Raw genomic sequence first — 20,465 nt, 5'->3', positions numbered from 1 at the left:
ATACCTATTTCATAGGTGAACACCATAGAGTCCTGCCCCAGCAAACTCACTCTACGTGCTCATCCTCATGCCAACTGTAACTAACATGCTGCAATTCCACAACATTACATCAAGAAAAAGCCAAGTTTCAGATTTTACAGTTTGATTAACTAAGATTACATTAGCTCATACCAGTGGTTTAGTCACCGTATCAACTATTCGTATTAAATCTTTGGATGCAATGAAAGTTAACAATGCTATTTTTATGTTGTGCAAAAAAAAAATCATTCAGTCTGTTTTCCCTTTTTGATTACAGTTCATTTAAGGAAAAAATGTTGCTGTATGGCTTGACAATGTTTTATGTGTCTTCGGCTGATAGAACACACAAAACGTTTGAATAGGCCCATTTATTTGAGCAGACGTATTAAATAATACTTTAAATGTGAACATGCATGTCATAAATTTTGTAGTCTCTTTAAAGTAGGATAAATCTGGTATTTAAAATAGTCTTTGTTCAAAGCCATTTTTTTTCTAACAGTCATAAAGGGACTCTGATTTGTGCTGCATGAACAATGCCAGCATCATCATTTTAATGTTATCCATATGGGCTTCTAATAATAGATAAGAGTCTACATTTGTATTATATGTCTTAGAGACATTTAAAATCTAGATAAGGAAAGGCTGATTTCATTGGCCCCATAGTTAAAGGAAAGCAGACCCTAATTAAAAGAATTCTGTTCTGAATTAACTAGTTTGACATGTGCTAATTGACAGTTCCTGTGAAATGGTTCTAATTAAAGTCAATATGTCTTTTTCAATTAAAAGGAAATTAAGAATATACTAATATACATTAACAACTTAATCTGCCTTCAATATCCCATACATCAGCTGCTTTTTCCCCCCTAATGTTATTGAAGAACCATCTGACATGAATCATCTACTGTTTGCTTATGGTATCTCATTATTACTTCACACGAGCACAGCAGTAGTATATGTCCCCTTGAGGAAGAGAGTAACCTGCATATGCTTTAATTTTCAGAGCTCCCAACTTTTAACTCATTAAAAATAAACACACCTTTTTGAATTCAGAAAATGGACATTCTTAGTAAGTTTTGCTAACTGAAAACAAAGACAAGTGTTCTCAATTAGTTGGTCATTTTACTATAGGCCTTAGAGGTAATTGCAATTTGCTGGAAAGAAGGCTAGACTATGTTTTCATCATTTGGCTTGATTCAAAGCAAAGCATGATTTGAGCAACATACAGAAAACATCCTTCAAATTTGTTCTGTTTCCCAAGTGAAATTTTGGGGAAATCTCAGGTGGGAATACTTTGCATTGTATACACAACAGAAAAATAGAAAGCAAAATTGCTCAAATGCTAGCACTAACAGAAGGCCCATAATATTCACTGAAAATATAGCATTAGTGAAGCTGTTTACAGCAACATAATATTCAAACGTGCATTACCAAAGCTACGGTGTTAACAATTTTAATGCTACAGAAGGTAATATTAAACTCAAGCACCAATAATAATGTGCACAACATTAAAATCACACAGAGAACTATGGAAAAAATTAAAACTATTTTCTTTGGTATATTATAATTTAGACATTTTAATTAAAATTAAAAGTATGTTAAAAAAGTTTTTATACTATCAAGACACTATATGCAGTCCTTTCATATGAGACAGCAGATATTCTGATGGATGTTCCATCACAACCCCCTTTCTACAGTTTAAATTCAACCATAAAATGTGGCTACTTATAGCAATAGGAAATTATTTTACTTAATTTTACCAAAATTAATTTAATGAACATTTAATGCAGAAAAAAAAAGTAAACATTTTCACTTTTCTACTTTTATTCATTTATATTTTGAAAACATTAAATTTCTATCACTTGAAAACATTAAATTTCTATCACTTATAGCATTCTGAGTATGTATGAGAGTGATGGAGAGACAGTTAGCCAGCCAGTCAATACAAGATCACTCATTGAAAGCATTTTCCCCAAATGTACTCTATTAGTCTTTTCCAAGTAGTTACCAAAAACTTTAATCGGGAACTGTAAAAGTCTAGCGATTTTCCAAAATGGGCAAATGCACATTAACCCATGTTCAAAAAAGCACCTCCCTATGATTATAAATATAATCAGACTCAATAGTCAAAATGCAATGGTCCTTATCGCCCTGTGGAGCCCCTAGTCTGATTTCCAATCCCAGGTTCTTGTTCCTCGAGCTGGCATAGACAAACTGCTGCAGTAACAGCATGTATTCAGCTTTCTGAAATGGGAGGGAAGCCAATGCAGCAACTTTTCTGCCCAATTAAAGAGTAGTGTCTATAGCAGGCCTACACAACATAAGGCCTGCAGACTGCATACAGCCATGAAGCAATTGTTCATGACCCACCTACAGAATTGAGAAAGTAGAACAAGTAGAAAGACAGACAACATGGCACCCATGTCAGCAACAAGCGATATAGCTGTCCCACAGATTCACTCCATCTCTTAGTTTACATGTTATAATACCCCTTATCTAAACTCAGGATACAAATCAACGTGCTTTGTCAACCCTGCCAACAAAGGCATTCACTGCACCCATGCTAACCTAGTATAAAAACCTCCCAACAGATACAAACTAAATGGAACTAAAACTAGGAAAACTCTATAGCATTCATCTAACAGCTTATCTTCCTTAAGCAGTCAGTAAATATTTATTGATGATCCTCATGGTTTATATTTTCTTTTCATCTCTCTCTCTTGCTCTTGTCATTTACTTACCAATGGGTGACCAAAAAAATTATTTTCCAAACTGGAACACTTTTAAGAGTGGACATGGCAGGGAGCAGTGTCATGGAAGATGGCAGAGTAGGAAGCTCTAGAATCAGTCCCTCCACCAAAACAACTATCATTCTGGCAAACAAACAAACAAACAAACAAACAAAAAACCTGTTAGAATCAACTATTTCAGAACTCTGGAGTCTAGCTGAACACTGGTAGCATCCAAGGGAACACTTGATAAAGAAAAAGACTGGTAAGTTTTGGTGAATTTCCGCATTACATATGACAGCTATAATCCACAACCTTGCTGAAAGTAACCATGGGGACAATGGCCTAAATTCCTGATGCAGCTTTTTGGCATCAGGGTGGGCAGTAGAGACTTTCTCCTCCAAAAACCAAAGTTCTGTGTCTTGATCTATACAGCAGTTCACTGAGGGGCCAGGACAGAGACAGCCAGTGGTTCAACCCATCAGGTTGCTTCATTACCATCAATGGAGGAAGTCACAGAGACATAATACCCTTAAAAATTTTTTTGTTCTCGGGGCGCCTGGGTGGCTCAGTCGGTTGAGCCTCCGACTTCGGCTCAGGTGATGATCTCATGGTTCGTGAGTTCGAGCCCCGCGTTGGGCTCTGTGCTGGCAGCTCAGAGCCTGGAGCCTGCTTCCGATTCTGTGTCTCCCTCTCTCTCTGACCCTCCCCCGTTAATGCTCTGTCTGTCTCTGTCTCAAAGATAAATAAACATTAAAAAAAATTTTTTTTTTTAATTTTTTTTTGTTCTCTCATTGGATCCAGGTATTTAAGGAAATCTCTGTCAGGTCACTGGCTGACCAAAGATATAACAGAATATAGACTTCAGTGATCATACATGACAAGAAATACAGTCTTTGCAAAATCCACTGTGGAAAGGTCACTAAACAAATGAGCTACTGCAACCTTCATCAAGTAACAACAGCACTATTTGGTGTAGTGGGAAGAATTTGATTTCCTAAATTACATTACAATATTCAAAATGTCCAGATCTCAACAAGAAAATTATAAAGCACACAAATAGGAAAATATTACTTTCATAGGAAAAAAGGAAACTGACAGAAACCATCCTTTAAAAGCCTAGACACTGAACTTAGTAGGCAAAAACGTTAATTTACTACCTTAGATATGTTTGATGAACTGAAGAAAACCATGGACAAAGAACCAAGGGAAATTAGGAAAACGACATATGAACAAATAATGAATATCAACAAAGAGAAATTATTAAACAGATAAAAGTAGAAATTATGGAGCTAGACAATACAAAAGATAAAAAATTCATGAAAGGGATTCAACAGCAAACATGAGCAAGCAAAAGCAATAACCATCACATCTGAAAACAGGGCAATTATAACTGCACATTCTGAGGAAAAGAATAAACACAAATAAAGCAAAATAAACAGGGGCCTAAGAGACCTATGGGACACCATCAAACATCTCAATGTGCACATTATGGGAGCCCCAGGAGAAGAAAAAGCAGAAAAAAATTTTTGAAGAAATACTGCTTCCCAATTTTGATGAAAGACATGAATATACACACCCAAGAATCTCAACAAACTCTACGGAGGACAAAGAAATCCACACCACATTATTAACAAACTGTTGAAAGACACAAAATCTTGAAAGCAGAAAGAAAGAAGCAATTCAAGGGTGGCTAGGTGGCTCAGTGATTTAAGCATCTGACGTCAGCTCAGGTCATGACGGTTTCATGGGTTTGAGCCCTGCATTGGGCTCCATGCACTCACTGCACAGATCCTGCTTGGGATTCTCTCTCTCTGCCCCTCCCCTACTTGTACTCTCTCTCTCAAAATAAGTAAATAATTTAAAATTTTTTAAAAAGAGAGAGAGAAGCAACTCATAATACACAAAGCATTCTCAAAAAAGATTAACAGCCAGGACAGGGGATGGGCTAAATGGGTAAGAGGCATTAAGGAATCTACTCCTGAAATCATTGTTTCACTACATGCTAACCAATTTTGATTAAATTTTTAAAAAGAAAATTAAAAAAAGAAAAAAAGATTAACAGCCTATTTCTTATCAGAGACTCGGAAGGCCAAATGACAGGAGGACAACATATTTTTAGAAATTGAAAGGAAAAAAATGTCAATCAGGAATTCTGTACTCAGCAAAACAATGCTTCAAAAATGAAAAAGAAATTACAACATTACCAGAAAAGCAAAGCTAAGGGAATTCACTACTAAGTAGATCTTCTCTATAAGTAATGCTAAAGGAAGTCCTTCAGGTTGAAATGAAAGGATACTACAGAGTAACTCAAAGTCATACAAAGAAATAAAGATCACTGGTAAAGGTAACTACATAGGTAAATATAAAAGCTAGTATTATTGAATTTTTGGTATCTTTTTTTTATTTTCGTATCATTTAAAAGACATGCACAAAAAATAATTATAGGTCTATGTTAATAGGCACACAATGCATAAAGATGCAATGTGTGACACTAACAATATAAAGGAGAGGATAAAGCTAGAAAGGAGTAGACTTAATTTTTCAACTGAAGCTAAACTGGTATCAATTCAAATAAGTTTTTTTTAAATGTTTATTTATTTATTTTGAGAGAGAGAGTGTGCACTTGAGTGGAGGAGGGGCAGAGAGAGAGGAGAGAGAGAGAATCCCAAGCAGGCTCCACTCTGTTCGTGCAGAGCCCAACATGGGACTTGTACCCATGAGCTGTGAGATCATAACGTGAGCCAAAGTCAATACTCAGATGCTTAACTAACTGAACCACCCAGGCAGCCTTAAACAAAATTATTATCAATTTAGGATGTTAACTGTAATCCCCATTGTAACCTCTAGGAAAATAACTAAAAAATAAACATAAAAAGAAATGAATACACCTGAAACCAATGTAACATTGTCCACTATATTCAAATAAAACAAAAAAATTTAATGAAGACAGAATCAAAAGGTATACTAGAAAAAAATCAAACACAAAAGAAGGCAGCACGTAAGGAAGTGAGGAACAACAACAAAAAACAGGACACAGAGAAAACAAATAGAACAATGGCAGAAATAATCACTTTTATAATCACATAATTATAATCAATAATCATTATAAAAGCAAACAGGTTAAACTCACCAATTAAAAAACTGCTACTGGCAGAAGGAATTTAAAAAATGATACAACAATAAACTGCTTATAAGAGACTCATTTTACACCCAAACACATAAGCTGAAAGTGAAAGGATAGAAAAAGGTATTACATACCAATAGTAACCAAAAGGGAGCCCAGCTGGCAGTATTAACATGAGACAAAATGCATTTTACATCAAAAACTGTTGCAAGAGGGCACCTGGGTGGCTCAGTCAGTTAAGAGTCCGACTTTGGCTCAGGTCATGATCTCACAGTTCGTGAGTTCAAGCCCTGCGTCAGGCTCTACACTGACAGCTCAGAGGGTGGAGCCTGCTTCGGATTCTGTCTCTCCCTCTCCCTTGGCCTCTCCCCCTCTCCCAATGTCTCTTTCTCTCTCTCAGAAATGTGTAAACATTAAAAAAAAACTGTTGCAAGAGACAGAGAAAAACATTTTATAGTGATTAAAGGATCAATTCATCACAAAGATATAAGAATTATAGGCATAAATGGCAAGGGTGTGGAGAAAAAGGAACTCTCATTCACTGTTCTTGAGAATGCAATCTGATGCAGCTACTATGGAAAACAGTACGGAGGTTCCTGAAAAAATTAAAAGTAAAATTAACATATTATCTAGTAATTCCCACTACTGGGTATTTACCCAAAGGATGCAAAAACACTAATTCAAAAAGATATATGCACCCCTATGTTTATTGCAGCATTATTTACAATAGCCAAGATATGGAAGCAACCCAAGTGTCCAAAGATAAGTGAATGGATAAAGATGATGTGGTGTGTATGTATGTATGTATGTATGTATACACATACATATTCAGCCATGTAAAAGAAGGAGATCTTGCCATTTCCAACAACATGGATGGATCTAAGGGTATAATGCTAAGTGAAATAAGTCAGATAGATAAACACAAATATCATATAATTTCACTCACAGTGCAATTTAAATAACAAAACAAAGAAAAAAAGAGACAAAAAATACTCTTAAATAAGGAAAACAAACTGGTGGTTGCCAGAAGGTAGATGGGGGATTGGTAAAAGAGGTAACGAGTATTAAGAGTATGTTTATCATGATAAACACTGAGTAATGTACAGAATTGTTGAATCATTATACTGTACATTTGAACTAATATAACACTATGTTAATTATACTTTAATAAAAATAAATTTTTCAAAAAAATTATAAACATATACACATCAAACAACAAAGCCTCAAAATATATGAGGCAAACAGTGACAGAACTGAAGAAATAGACAGTCTACAGTAATAGTTGGAAACTTAAACAGCCCCTTTCAATAATGGACAGAATATGTACAAAGAAAATCAATAAGAAAATAAAGGACTTGAACAATACTATAAACCAATTAGACCAAGAGACATATATAGAATACTCCACCCAAGAATGGCAGAATATCTATTATTCTCTACTGCACTGGAGCATTCTCTAGAATAAACCATATGTTAAGCCATAAAACAATTTTCAAATTAAAAAAAATATCTAAATCATTCAAAGTATCTTCCCTGAGCACAATAGTATGAAGCTAGAAATCAATACTGGAAGAAAAACTGGAAAACTCAAACACATGGAAATTAAACAACATACTCTTAAGCAAGCAACCAGTAGAACAAGTAAAGACTCACTAGGCACAAAAAAAACACTTTGAAATAAATACAAATAAAACACAGCATACCAAAACATACAAGGGGTAGCACAAGAAGTGTTCTGAGGGAAATTCATTGCTGCAAACACTTACATTTAAAAAAGAAGATCTCAAGTCAACAAACCAACTTCACACCTTAAGGAACCAGAAAAAGAACAAACTAAACCCAAAGCCAGGAGAAGGAAAGAAATAATAAAGATTATAGCCAAGAGAAACAAAATAGAGAAAAGCAATAAAGAAAATCAATAAAACCAAAGATTGGTTCTTTGAAAAAAATCAACAAAAATGAGAACCCTTCAGCTAGACTGACTAAGAAAAAAAAAAAGAAAATGCAAATAACTGAAATAATAGATGAAAGCAGGGACATTACTACATTCACTTTTTCAATACTATTTTGACTACTTGGAGTCTCTTGAAGTTGCACATAAATTTGAGGAACAGTGGTTCAGTTTTACAAAACTAAAAGGGCTATAAGAAAATACCATGAACAACTTTATACCAACAAATTGGGCAATCTAGATGAAATGGATGAATTCCCAGGAAAACACAAATTACCAAGCCTAACTCAAAAAGTAAAAAGTCTTAACAGACCAGTAACAAATAGATTGAATCAGTTAATAAAAATATGCCAACAAAAGGAAAGTCAGGACCATAAGGCTTCATTAGTGAAATCTATCCATCACTGAAAGAAGAATTAACAACATTCCTTCTCAAACTCTTCCAAAAAGATAGAGAACTCTAACACATTTCATGAGGTCTGCATTAAACTGATACCAAAGCCAAATAAAAATAACATAAGAAAACTACAGACCAGTATCTCTTATGAATATATACAAAATTCCTCAACAAAATACCAGCAAACCAAGTCCAAGAGCACATTTAAAAAATTACACATCATCACCAAGCAGGATATAACTCAGGTATGCAATGGTGGTTCAACATATGAAAATCAATCAATGTAATGCACACCACACTAATAGAAATTAAAAAACAAAACTACATTATAATCTCTATATATGCCAAAAAAAGAAAAAAACAAAACAAAAACAAAAGCATTTGACAAAATTCTATGCCCTCTCATGATAAAAATGCCCAGAAACTAGGATACAAGGAAATTCCCTCAACATGATAAGGGGAATTTATGGAAAACCCATAGTTAATATCATAGTAGTGAAAGAATGAAAGCCTAACCTCAAGATCAAGAACAAGACTAAAACGCATGTTTTGATCACTGCTATTCGACTTTGTAGTGGAAGTTCTAGTCAGAGCAATTACCCAAGAAAAGGAAATAAGATGCATCCAAATTGATAATGTCTTTTAGAAGTAGAAAGAAGTAGAAGTATTTCTACTTGCAAATGGCATGATTCTACTTATACAAAATCCCATAGAATCCATACACACACACACACACACACACACACACACACCTACTAGAGCTAATAAATGAATTCAGTAAAGTTGCAGAGTACAAGATCAACACACAACAACTAGTTGTGTTTCTATATGTCAGCAATGAACAATGTGGAAATTAAGAAAATAATTCCATTTACAATAGCATTCAAAAGAACAAAATGCTGAGGAACAAATTTAACAAAGAAGGTGAAAGACTTATACACTGAAAACTATAAAACATTGCTGAAAGAAATTAAAACACCCTAAATAAATGGAAATACATTCCATGCTCATGAATTGGAAGACTTAATATGGTTAAGATGACACTACTCCTCAAAGTGAACTAAGTTTCTCAAATTTATATGGAACTACAAGGGATTCTGAATAGCCAAAATAATATCCAAAAAGTAAAATGCAGTTGAAAGACTTACACTTCCCAATTTCAAAATTTACTACAAAGCTACACTAAGCAAGAGTGTGGCAGTGACATAAGCATAGGTATAGAGACCAACAGAATAGAACTGAATGAGTCTAGAAATAAACCCAATCATTCATAACCAACTGATTTTTGACAAGATCGTTCAACAGGGTAAGAACAGTCTCCAACAAATGGTTCAGGGATAAATGGATAACAGCATACAAATAATGAAGTTGGACCCATACCTCACTTCTTATATAAAAATTAACTCAAATAAATGACCTAAATCTAAGAGCTAAAACTATACAGTTATCGAAGAAAAAACAGGGGTAATCTTTATAACCTCAGATTTGGCAAAAGATTCTAAGATTTGACACCAAAAGCATGAGCAATAAAAGTGAAAGACAAATTGGACTTCATAAAAATTAAAATCTGTTGTACATTAAACAACATTATCAAGAATGCCAAGGAACAACCTAAATAATGGAGAAAAAGTTTACAAATCATAGATATGATAAAGGATTAAAAATGAGAATATACAAAGAACCCTTACAACTCAACACATAGACAAACAAACCCAAATAAAAAATGGGCAAGAAACGTACATAGTTTCTCCAAAGAAGAAAAAGCACATAAAATATTTTCAATATCTCTAGTCACTGAAGAAATGCATAATGAAAAAACTCTTCATATCCACTAAGATAGCTTTAATCAAAGAATAAATTAATAAAAATAACAAGTGTTGGCAAGGATGTAGAGAAACAGGAACCCTTATACATACCTGGTGGGAATACAAAATAGTACAGCTGCTATGGAAAACAATTTGGCTATTCTTCAAAAAGGCAAACACAGAATAACCATACGCTTCAGAAATTCTGCTCCTAGGTATACACCTAAGAGAAATGAAAACACATATCCACACAGAAACTTGTACATGAATGTTTATAGTAGCATTATTTATAATAGCCAAAGGATAGAAACAGCCCACGTGCCCTTAAGTGGATACACGGATAAACAAATTGAGGTATGTATGTATTGCATGTGTGTGTGTGTGTGTGTGTGTGTGTGTGTGTGTGTGTGTGTGCATTCAGCCATAAAAAGGAAAAGAGAACTGATATATTCTACAACTTGGATGAATCTCAAAAACACGACACTAAGTGAAAGAAAGCAGACACAAAAGATCACATATTGTATGGTCTACTTAAATAACTGCTTGTAAGGTTTGCTGTGATTTTCTTTGATTCTTTCAAACACTATGCATTTTTCAAGTAGTGATATTGTTATTTACATTGATTTAATCTACAGTCTCCACAGAGTTTCATATATGATGCCCATCTTCTCTGTATTAGTCTCTCCTATTTTAATCCCTAATGCTTCATTTTTGTCTTTTCTCATTAATAAAAAGTACAATTATACATCTAAATCTACCATTAAACTACAATTATTTTAAAGTGATAAAATAAAGCCAAGTGCATAAGGAAAATGCACAGACTGAGGGCATCTCCAAAATTCTAAGATGTCATTCTTAAAAGTACACAGTTTCTGTAATGAAATGTAAATGTTTACAGACTTTTCACCAAGAAACAGGAGAACCTAGGCTTGGTCAAGGCCATGTAAGGTAACAAGTAATTTCAGAATCCTATTACTTACCTTTGTATTCTACTTGGGGGAAAAAATGTATTCCCAAAGTTTTTAATCTTTAATATATAAATGTTTGTACTATATAAAATCTTATAATAAGGTATATTTGTATATATAAATAAGGCTATTACTGGACATCTAATTTTTAAGAGAAAATAAGTTTATTTCAAAGCACTACTTAACTCTATTAGCTATGAATTATTTTGGAAATGCTCTCCTGAAACAAATTTGCTGAGTTTATTTTACAAGTTTAAAACCAAGTAAAGAACTACAATGAGATACCATCTCATACCTTTCAGAATGGCTAAAATCAACAACACAAGAAACAACAGGTGTTGGTGAGGATGTGGAGAAAGGGGAACCCTCTTGCACTGTTGGTGGGAATGCAAATGGGTGCAGCCACTCTGGAAAACAGTATGGAGATTCCCCAGAAAGTTAAAAATAGAATTACCCTGTGATCCGGCAATTGCACTAGTAGGTATTTACCTAAAGAATGTAAAACCACTAATGCAAAGGAATACATGCACACCAATGTTTACAGCAGCATTATCTATAATAGCCAAATTATGGAAGTAGCCCCAAATGTCCATCAAATGATGAATGAATAAAGAATATATGCTGTATGTATGTATATGTATGTAATATATACATACACATACATACATGCGCATGCACACACACACACACACACACACACACACACACACTCAATGGAATATTATTCGGCCATAAAAAAGAAAGAAATCTTGCCATTTGCAACGACGTGGTTGGAGCTAGAGTGTATTACGCTGAGTGAAACAAGTCAGAGAAAGACAAATGTCCTATGATTTCACCCATATGTGGAATTTAAAAAACAAAACAAGAAGGAAAAAAAAGAAAGAGAGAGAAAGACAAGCAAACCAAGAAACAGACTCTTAATTGTAGAGAACTGATGGTTGCGAGAAGGGAGGTGGGTAGGGGAATGGGTTAAATGGGCGATGGGAATTAAGACGTGAACTTACTGAGATGAACACAGGGTGATGTATAGAAGTGTTGAATCACTATATTGTACACCTGAAACTAATATTATACTGTATATTCACCAACTGGAATTTAAATAAAACTTAAAAAAACAAATAAAGAATGTTTTTGGGTAGTGTAAATCAAATACAGTATACATTTCTCAAAATTCTTATAGAAGATAAATGGTTTTATTGCTAACATGACTATGATCTGAACATAAAGAAGAAATCCAGTACCCCCATCATGAAAAAAATGAATTACTTCTCCAAGACTAAGTATCTCTTTTTCAAATATCAGTAGGTTTCCCTAAAAGTCAATAAAATCAAAGTGAAACACACAAAAAGAAACTCTGAATTCCTTTATTCATTCACAGTAATATGAAATAAACACAAAACCCACATTTCATTTTGTGTTTATGTAAATATTAAGCAAAGCATTCTAGCTGTTTATATCTTGCTTTGATCAAGCAGGCTTATCTATGAAAAAAAGAAATTGCTATGTTGCTAACGCTAGCTAAACCCATCCTATAAAGTCTAGAGTCTGGGGAAAATAAATTTTTTGCAAGAAATCTATCCAATCAATAATCAGAATTGGGAATATGGGATGTCTTGGTCCTTATTGGAAGAACTCCCCTTTTTGCCAGAATTGTTATTCAAGCACTTCGGCTATTATTCCCTTCTTTCTCTACGATGTCTCTCTACCTTGAGTATTCAGAAATAGTAAGACATCCTCCTAATTTATGCATTAAGGAAACTGTTTGCACTGTTAAACAAATAGACATGTTTCCTACATTTATTTGTTCATGAGTTGAAAACAGAAATATAAGGTGTTTTTAATGTCTTTCTGGCTTTGCCATATAAAATAATTGCTCCCAGGCACTCTTAATTTACATACCATGACTTTTGTGACATTTCTCTCTTTTTGTATTAAGTGAATATTCATCTTAGGTCTCTCAAAGCACAACAACTTTTCTCCTGATTCTGATCCCTTTCTAGGATTCAAAATCCCTAGATGCGTGATAAAGAGACAGTCACTTTCTTGCCAGAAAAAAGAAGGATATATATGCAAGTACATAGGTCACTTTCTAAGTGTTTCCTTTAGTTAGCTTCCTCTTTACTGTGAACACACACAGCTTCATTAAACCGTGCCAATTTTCAGTAAGACAGCTTACATACAGAAAAAAATTACATGAGAAGAAACCCAATGACTCTGAAATATTCTGTCCAAATGTATGTACTTCTAAAATGTAGCCCTTCTTAAAATTTTATAATATTCAGTAGAGTACTTTTTTAAAATATTTTAATGTTTTATTTATTTTTGAGAGAGAGAGAGAGAGAGAGAGAGAGTGAGTAGAGGAAGGGCAAAGAGAGAGGGAGACCCAAAATCTGAAGCAGGCTCCAGGCTCTGAGCTGTCCTGTCAGCACAGAGGCCAATGCAGGGCTCAAACTCACAAGCCATGAGATCATGACCTGAGCCGAAGTTGGATGCTTAACAGACTGAGCCACCTAGGAGGCCCTCAGTAGAGTACTTTTTTAAAGCTCTAATTCTTCCACATGTGTCACTGATTCTCAGTAGTCATTACCACAGACTGTGACAGACACCAAGTATCTCAAAGACCAGGTTTCTAGTTGAGTTTCTATTAATGCAATATGTAGGACATACATAAAAGATGCCGAAATAGTAAATAACATAGATAACAACGGAGGTATTATGCTGTTTGTTAAGGTTGCTGTGTGAAACGTTCCCATTCTCCTCCTCTTCAGAGCTGTAATTAAAACTTTGGCTGCCTGAAACCAAATATAAGGTTGTGTTCTCCTCACTGAGCTGTCAATCTTTCAACTAGTTGGTTTACAGATTCTGAGAGAATACATGCCCCTGTTTTAAACATGTGGATGAAATATATTCCCTTGGCAAATTCAATTAGATAAAAAATGGAGCTTTTTTTCTTAATTCCACATCACTGTGAAACAGTGACAACTACAGGACCTTGGACTGTTACCTTGTTGAACCCTTTCTACTTATTAAATGATGTGTGTCTTATTGTATCCATGCACAAATTCATATTCAAATGTATACACTATACTCAAGTGCATTTAATGTAATACATATTTATAAATCTAAGTTGATAAAACTTTGACACAGATATCACGAATGTATGAAGAAAATGAAAGCAAATGCCATAGCCTGAAATATTAAAAAAAAAAAGTTAAAATTCTCATTAGCTCTCTCACATTTATGTTTTTGCTAAACATGTCAGCAAATGTATACATTGCATAATTTCCTATAACATGAATCAAAGGTCAGTTAGAAAACATTTCACTTTTCAGTTTGCTGATCAATGCACAGATTTAAATAATGTGTGCCATTTTTGCACTGGATTTTTTAAGTGTTTTTTTTTTTTAAAAACTAAAGAAGTATTATGCTTCAAAGTTTCTATACAAGCAGGTCTTATAACAAAAAAAGAACCATAATGACAATAACTTTTGGGGTACGCTGAAAGTTAACTTTCCTTGGAGCCGCTTAAAGCAGTCTAAAGAACATAGTCTTTTCCCATTGCTTTTCAATAGTTAAAACATTATACATAGTATGAGTTAAAAGCTAACAAAAATAGGTAATAATAAAATTACTATTATTTTTATCACTCAAGAAACTCAAAAACAGTTGAAACAATTTTCCCAATACTTTCCCAAAATTCTTACCTCTGGTCAAAGTTCCAAGTAAATATATCATCCCCAAAGAAGAATCTCTCTGAAAGCTACAAACCTCTTTAAGGGATCTAAGATTTAACTATGATTTGCACATTTCCAGGCTATTTACTGTGTATTAATATTGCCTCCATATTTTAACTTGCAAAAATGCACAGCAAAAGATCTAGGTGAAATGTATGAAATATCAAAGTTCATCTGTGGCATGCCAATACCAGATACAGTTTTAATGAAACACCTGCACTGCAAATAGAGGAGTATAAAAGAAAGAAAAGGAAGACCCAAGTTAGAGGGCAGCACAAGTGAAACAAAGACATAAAATGAAACAGCAGTGAGTGTCATTGGATAAAGGCTCTTCAATGACTTTAAAAATACCCTGAACCAAGAATCTGCACTTGTATCCACAAATCATACTTTGGTCATTTTTTTTTCTGTTTTACTAAAAAGAATTTATATTCACTATAATGTGTAAAAGCCTTGTAACTTTATTTATTGCCCTTTTGAAAAAAGCACTAACATTAGTTGACCTGGATTCTCAACACAGATTTTTCTTTGATTTAGAGGTAGATGAAAAAAAAAAAGGACAATAAGTAAGGCAGAGAAGAGAAAAAGGAAGAGAATATACTGAAAATACGTAAAATAACTATTATGGAAGATCAATAATCTTTTCAAGCAGAAGAAAGAGGGGACTGTTTTGTAGGAAATGCCATAATTTTAGTCATAAGATATTTCTTTAAAACTTGTCTCATATTTGTGAATGTGTGCATGTATTCCTTCAGCCCATTAATTACAGAAAAAAGGATGACAGACACGAGTGAGAGAAAATAAATGCTGTGGATCTACTTATAGGAACACGACAAAGTGAATTTTTCCTGCTCCAAACACAAAGAAATGGTAGATAAAATACAACCAAAAAAGTAATATATAGCTTAGAAATACCCAGGCTCCAAAAGCAAAGAGAGAACCCTAGCCAGAGTTACAAGAGCCAAAGCTAACAGCCTGACAACTTAGAGAAGTACAGAGTAGAAACAGGTGTAAGAGCCAGTAGCTGAAGTTTTAAGGTCCATAAGTAGGGACATAATACATGGTTTGGAGCCCACACAATAGGGAAGTTAAACTGAAGTAACTGGGATACCTGAGTAAAAAGTTCAGATAATCACAGGGCTGTCTGCCCTATTAAAAAAAAGTGTCAAAAATAAAAACAAAATCTCTTCTCACAATCCCAGAAGAGAAGAAAGGAAGAGGGTTCTCTGCCAAAAGCTCTACATAGGAAAACAGTTTCCTACGAAAGAGCAAAACCTGAAGATAGGTTTGAGGTCTGAATTTATGTTACATGCATGGTATGGTAATCCCAAGTAAGATAAAAAACAGATCCTAGGGGTGCCTGGGTGGCTCAGTCGGTTAGGCGTCTGACTTCAGCTCAGGTCATGATCTCTCGGTCCGTGAGTTTGAGCCCTGCGTCGGGCTCTGTGCTGACAGCTCAGAGCCTGGAGCCTGTTTCAGACTCTATGTCTCCCTCTCTCTCTGACCCTCCCCCGTTCATGCTCTGTCTCTCTCTGTTTCAAAAATAAATAAACGGTAAAAAATTTTTTTAAAAAAAACAACAGATCTAGTAAGGAATTTTTACATACTATTATGGTATGATCTCCAGGAAATAGTAAATGAAAAAAGCTGTGATGAACAGTGTAAATAGTAAGCATATGTTTATATAAGAAAGAAAATACAAATACATAGACACACATATTTGATTCCATTTATTTTAAAAGGTAGATATCAATCAAAAGCTAACTAAATTATTCATCTGTAAGAAAGAAAAAAAGCGGGTGGAAAGAAGGAGAGAAGCCAGACTTTTCTAAATTTATCTTATTTTACTATGAAACCGAAAATATCTGATATGATTATGAAACAAAGTTGAATCCAGAACTTAAAAAGTACTCCCCAAAATTTGAAAGTAAACTGAAACAAACTAATCCATGTATCAAGTCAATGGCTTAAACACACAATTCTATCAAGAGACAGATTGATTACAGATTGTCAGTGGGATGTACAACAAGGACCAAAATAATGGCAAGAAGACTTAAACTATTTCAGTAGCCATATTATTAATAATGGCATTGATGTTGACAAACTGATATCAATATATAAACAGCAATTATTTGTATTAAGGTCACTAGGAACCAACATTTTCAGCTTAAAAGAAAAACTCACAAACACAAAACCAAAAAAAGTTAAAAATCCTTGTAATCCCAAATTTGAATTAGAAATATCAGGATAAATTCATGAAGTATTTTTCTTTTAAAAATGTTTATTTCCTAACTGATCATATTTCCACTTTAAAGGTCTAGAAATAATGACAAGTCCAGAGCATTGAGCACCCCCAACATCTAAACTGTGGTCTCCAAATGGAACTTTTACACTAAAAGGAAATAGAGTTACTTAAAACAAATGATCCCAGATCTGGGGTAGAAAACAGACAAGATGAGCCTGAAATACCTGACTGCACCAGAGAACAAGTAAGTTATCAAAAGGTGATGGTGGTGTGTCAAAAGGGCTCAGTAGCTAACTTGAGGAGATTGCAAAAGATGTGACAATGTTAGGAAAAAGATAATAATGTCAATAGGTTAAAATATTAAATGTGTTAAAAATCCATATGTTCATAGCAATAATAAAAAATGAATATTCACAATTTCTTTTGGAGGATGCCAGAGAACCAACTTACTATTTTGAAAACTAGTAAGTAAAAGGTAAAAACCATGCATTTTTTCCTGTCTTTTCTTACTAACTGTATCTCAGAAAAACTGAATAGTTGATGAGGGCAAGTTCTTCTTTATAGAATATTCCAGCTAATAGATGAAAAAGAAAGTTAGATTTTACAACTCTGAATGGCAGGATGAATCTGGGCAATGATCATCAACAGGTGCTAAGAAAATCATTAGGTAAATAGCAGATAGGGAACTTTATAATCTACAGATCACACTGACAATACCTGAAACTACTGATCAATCTTAATATCACACACACAAAAAGAGCAACCTCTTATGCCTCCTGATGTGATGCAAAAGAAAGTATACAACACCATGTATGAAATATTCTTGCCAAATAAAAATCAAGCCTGTGTAAGCCTGTAGATATGAATACTGGTTGACAGAGAATAGAGAGAGTAACACATTTAACAACACTTCAGATGCAATTAGCAAATCCTGAATGTGGTGTACAGGAAAGAGTTAATACAGCAGGATTGAAACTGCTATCCTTAGAAAAGTCTGTTTGCAAGACTGGCCTTTAGCTGGTGTCTGAGAATTTGTATTTCAGTAGAGTTCCCACCATTCCCAGAACTGATAAGAGTGCTCAATGTGCCTGTTTGTACAATGTGGTTTATGCTGGACATCTGTTCTCCTTCTACGAGTCCAGAATTTTGGTATATGCCAGGCAGAAGATGCCTACATAACCAGCCTCCAATAAAAACCCGGGCACTGAGTCTCTAGTAAGCTTCCCTTTTAAACATTTCACACATGTTGTCACAACTCATTCCTGAGGGAATTAAATACAACCTGTGTAACTGCACTAAGAAAATACTCTTAGACACTCGTGCCTGGTTTTCTTCAGACTTTGCCCCGTTCACCTTTTCCCTTTACTGATATTGCTCTGTATCCTTTTGCTATAATAAATCATAGCCAGGAGTACAACTATATGCTGAATCCTTTGAGTCCCCCTAGTCCATCAATAAACCTGGGGTGGTCTTTGGAATCGCCAACACAATGGGAAACTTTACAAATTAATAAATTTATCTGCTCAATAAATAAATTGCACAAAAAACAAGGTGGGAAAATCTATAAAGAAATTTAATAACAAATGTTTAATTATAGTGTTTTGTTTCAGTTCCTATGACTAAATATGGCAAACACAGACTGAAAATTTATTCTATGATTCAGAAACATAAAACCTAAAAGAAATTTAAATAAACATCCAAATAATTCTACAAGTCTGTGGAATTTCTACTCTTTAGGTCATTCAAATTTAAAACTGCAGTAAGACTTTTGGGCCAACCTATATAAATAAACTAAATTTGACTCAAGAAGAGTACCGAAAACCTGAATATGTTTATAAACATCAAAGAATTAAATCAGCAGCCAAATATCTATCCACAAGAAAGCACCAGGCCAAGGCTGTTGTTTTTAGGCAAGTGTTACCAAATCTTATAAAAAACAGATAACCTTTATTTTAAATAAAATATTCCAGAGAACAGAATAAGAGAGAAAGCTGTTCAGCCCATTATATAAAGCTAGTATGATCTTAATGCTCAAAATGACAAAACTGTATTTAAAAAACAATAGGATATTCAAATTCACTAACATAGATTAAAGAAATTCTACACAAAATATTAGCAAATTTAATGAATTTAATCATGCAGAGTGCATCTATATACATCATCTACATATCTACCTATCTACATACATGTATCTACACAGACTACATCATGATCAAGTTTTATCCCAAGAAGCCAATGATTAATCAATGTACTTTGCCACATCAATATGTAAAACAGGAAAGATACAAGAAACTTTTAAAAGGATATAAGAAAAAATTCAACATCTATTCATTACCTTTTATTAAGATCCTCTTAGCAAGTTAAGAATGCAAGGAAATTTCCTTAACCTGACATTTAATGGGAAAATTTTTAAAGCATTTACTTTAATGTCAGAAACAAGATGGGAATGTTTATTACTACATACTGCCTACATTCAACTTTTCTTAAGTACAGGAAATCCTAACCAATTTCAACAGTAGTTATTATTTTCAGGTAATATTATTACATACAATATCCCAGAGAATCTACAAAGTGTCAAAACTAATAATAGAGTTCAACAAGGTTACTGGATACCAGATCAAAATACAAATAACTAATAGTACTCCTATGTACAAGCAATAACCAAGTAGAAATGTAATAGAAGGTCTCATTAGCAATAGAAATAAAATCATAATGTACCTGAGTATATCTAACAAAATCAGAGTAAGACCTCTTATAATTTATAAGGAAATTATTAAACTTTATTGTCAGGTATAAATGGAAACATAAATGAATGGGAAGATATACCATAATACTAGATGGGAAGACGTAAGTTTCATGAAAATGTCTATTCTCACCTAATTACTTTATTAATTCAATTCCAGTAGAAATCCCATGAGAGTTGTTAACAGTACTTGACAACAGGACCCCATAATTCACACGTGAGAGAAGACACTGAAAACAGAACAATTTTCAAGAAGACGGACAAGGTGGCAAGACTTACCTTGAACAGCCATCATCTTATTATAAAGCTCTGATAATTTAGATGGCATGATACTGGCACAAAGATAAACAAATCAACAACACAGAATAGAGAACCCAGAAATAGATTCATCTACATATGGCAATTTGGTAAATGAAAAAGTTGGCAATACAAATCACTAGGAAAAGGAAAAAGTATTTAAAAAATTAATCCGAAGAAAATTAGGTACATATATGGGCAAAAAATTAGATCACTGTCTCACAAAATAAATCCCAGGTAATTTTAAAATGCTAAATCTAGAAAGCAAAATTATAACATTTCTAAGGAAAAAAGCAGGAAATTAACCATATGACATCAAATAAGGAAAACTTGCTTCAACAAGATACAAAAAATTATAAGCATTAAAGTGAAAAGCTAAAACTTCTTACATAGTAAATTTTAAAACTCCTATATAATATACCAAACACCATAAACAAAGTAAAAAGACACAAAT

The 20,465-nt window shown here is 33.8% G+C and overlaps 1 long non-coding RNA gene across 13 annotated transcripts in view; it reads right to left on the bottom strand.

Annotated features, from left to right (window-relative positions):
- LOC132681168 (uncharacterized) overlaps positions 1–20,465 on the bottom strand; it is a 159,793-nt gene that overhangs the window by 67,335 nt on the left and 71,993 nt on the right. For 10 of the 13 annotated variants that reach the window (XR_013556060.2, XR_009610900.3, XR_009610906.3 and 7 more), the window contains one exon: positions 2,757–2,888. The exons of the other annotated variants lie outside the window; for them this stretch is intronic. This is a non-coding gene — a long non-coding RNA (uncharacterized LOC132681168). The remainder of the gene's footprint in view (positions 1–2,756; positions 2,889–20,465) is intronic. 13 annotated transcript variants of the gene reach the window in all.

Source organism: Panthera onca, chromosome A1, assembly GCF_046562875.1.
Source record: "Panthera onca isolate mPanOnc1 chromosome A1, mPanOnc1 haplotype 2, whole genome shotgun sequence".
NCBI lineage: Eukaryota > Metazoa > Chordata > Mammalia > Carnivora > Felidae > Panthera > Panthera onca.
This window is presented reverse-complemented; position numbering and strand designations above follow the sequence as displayed.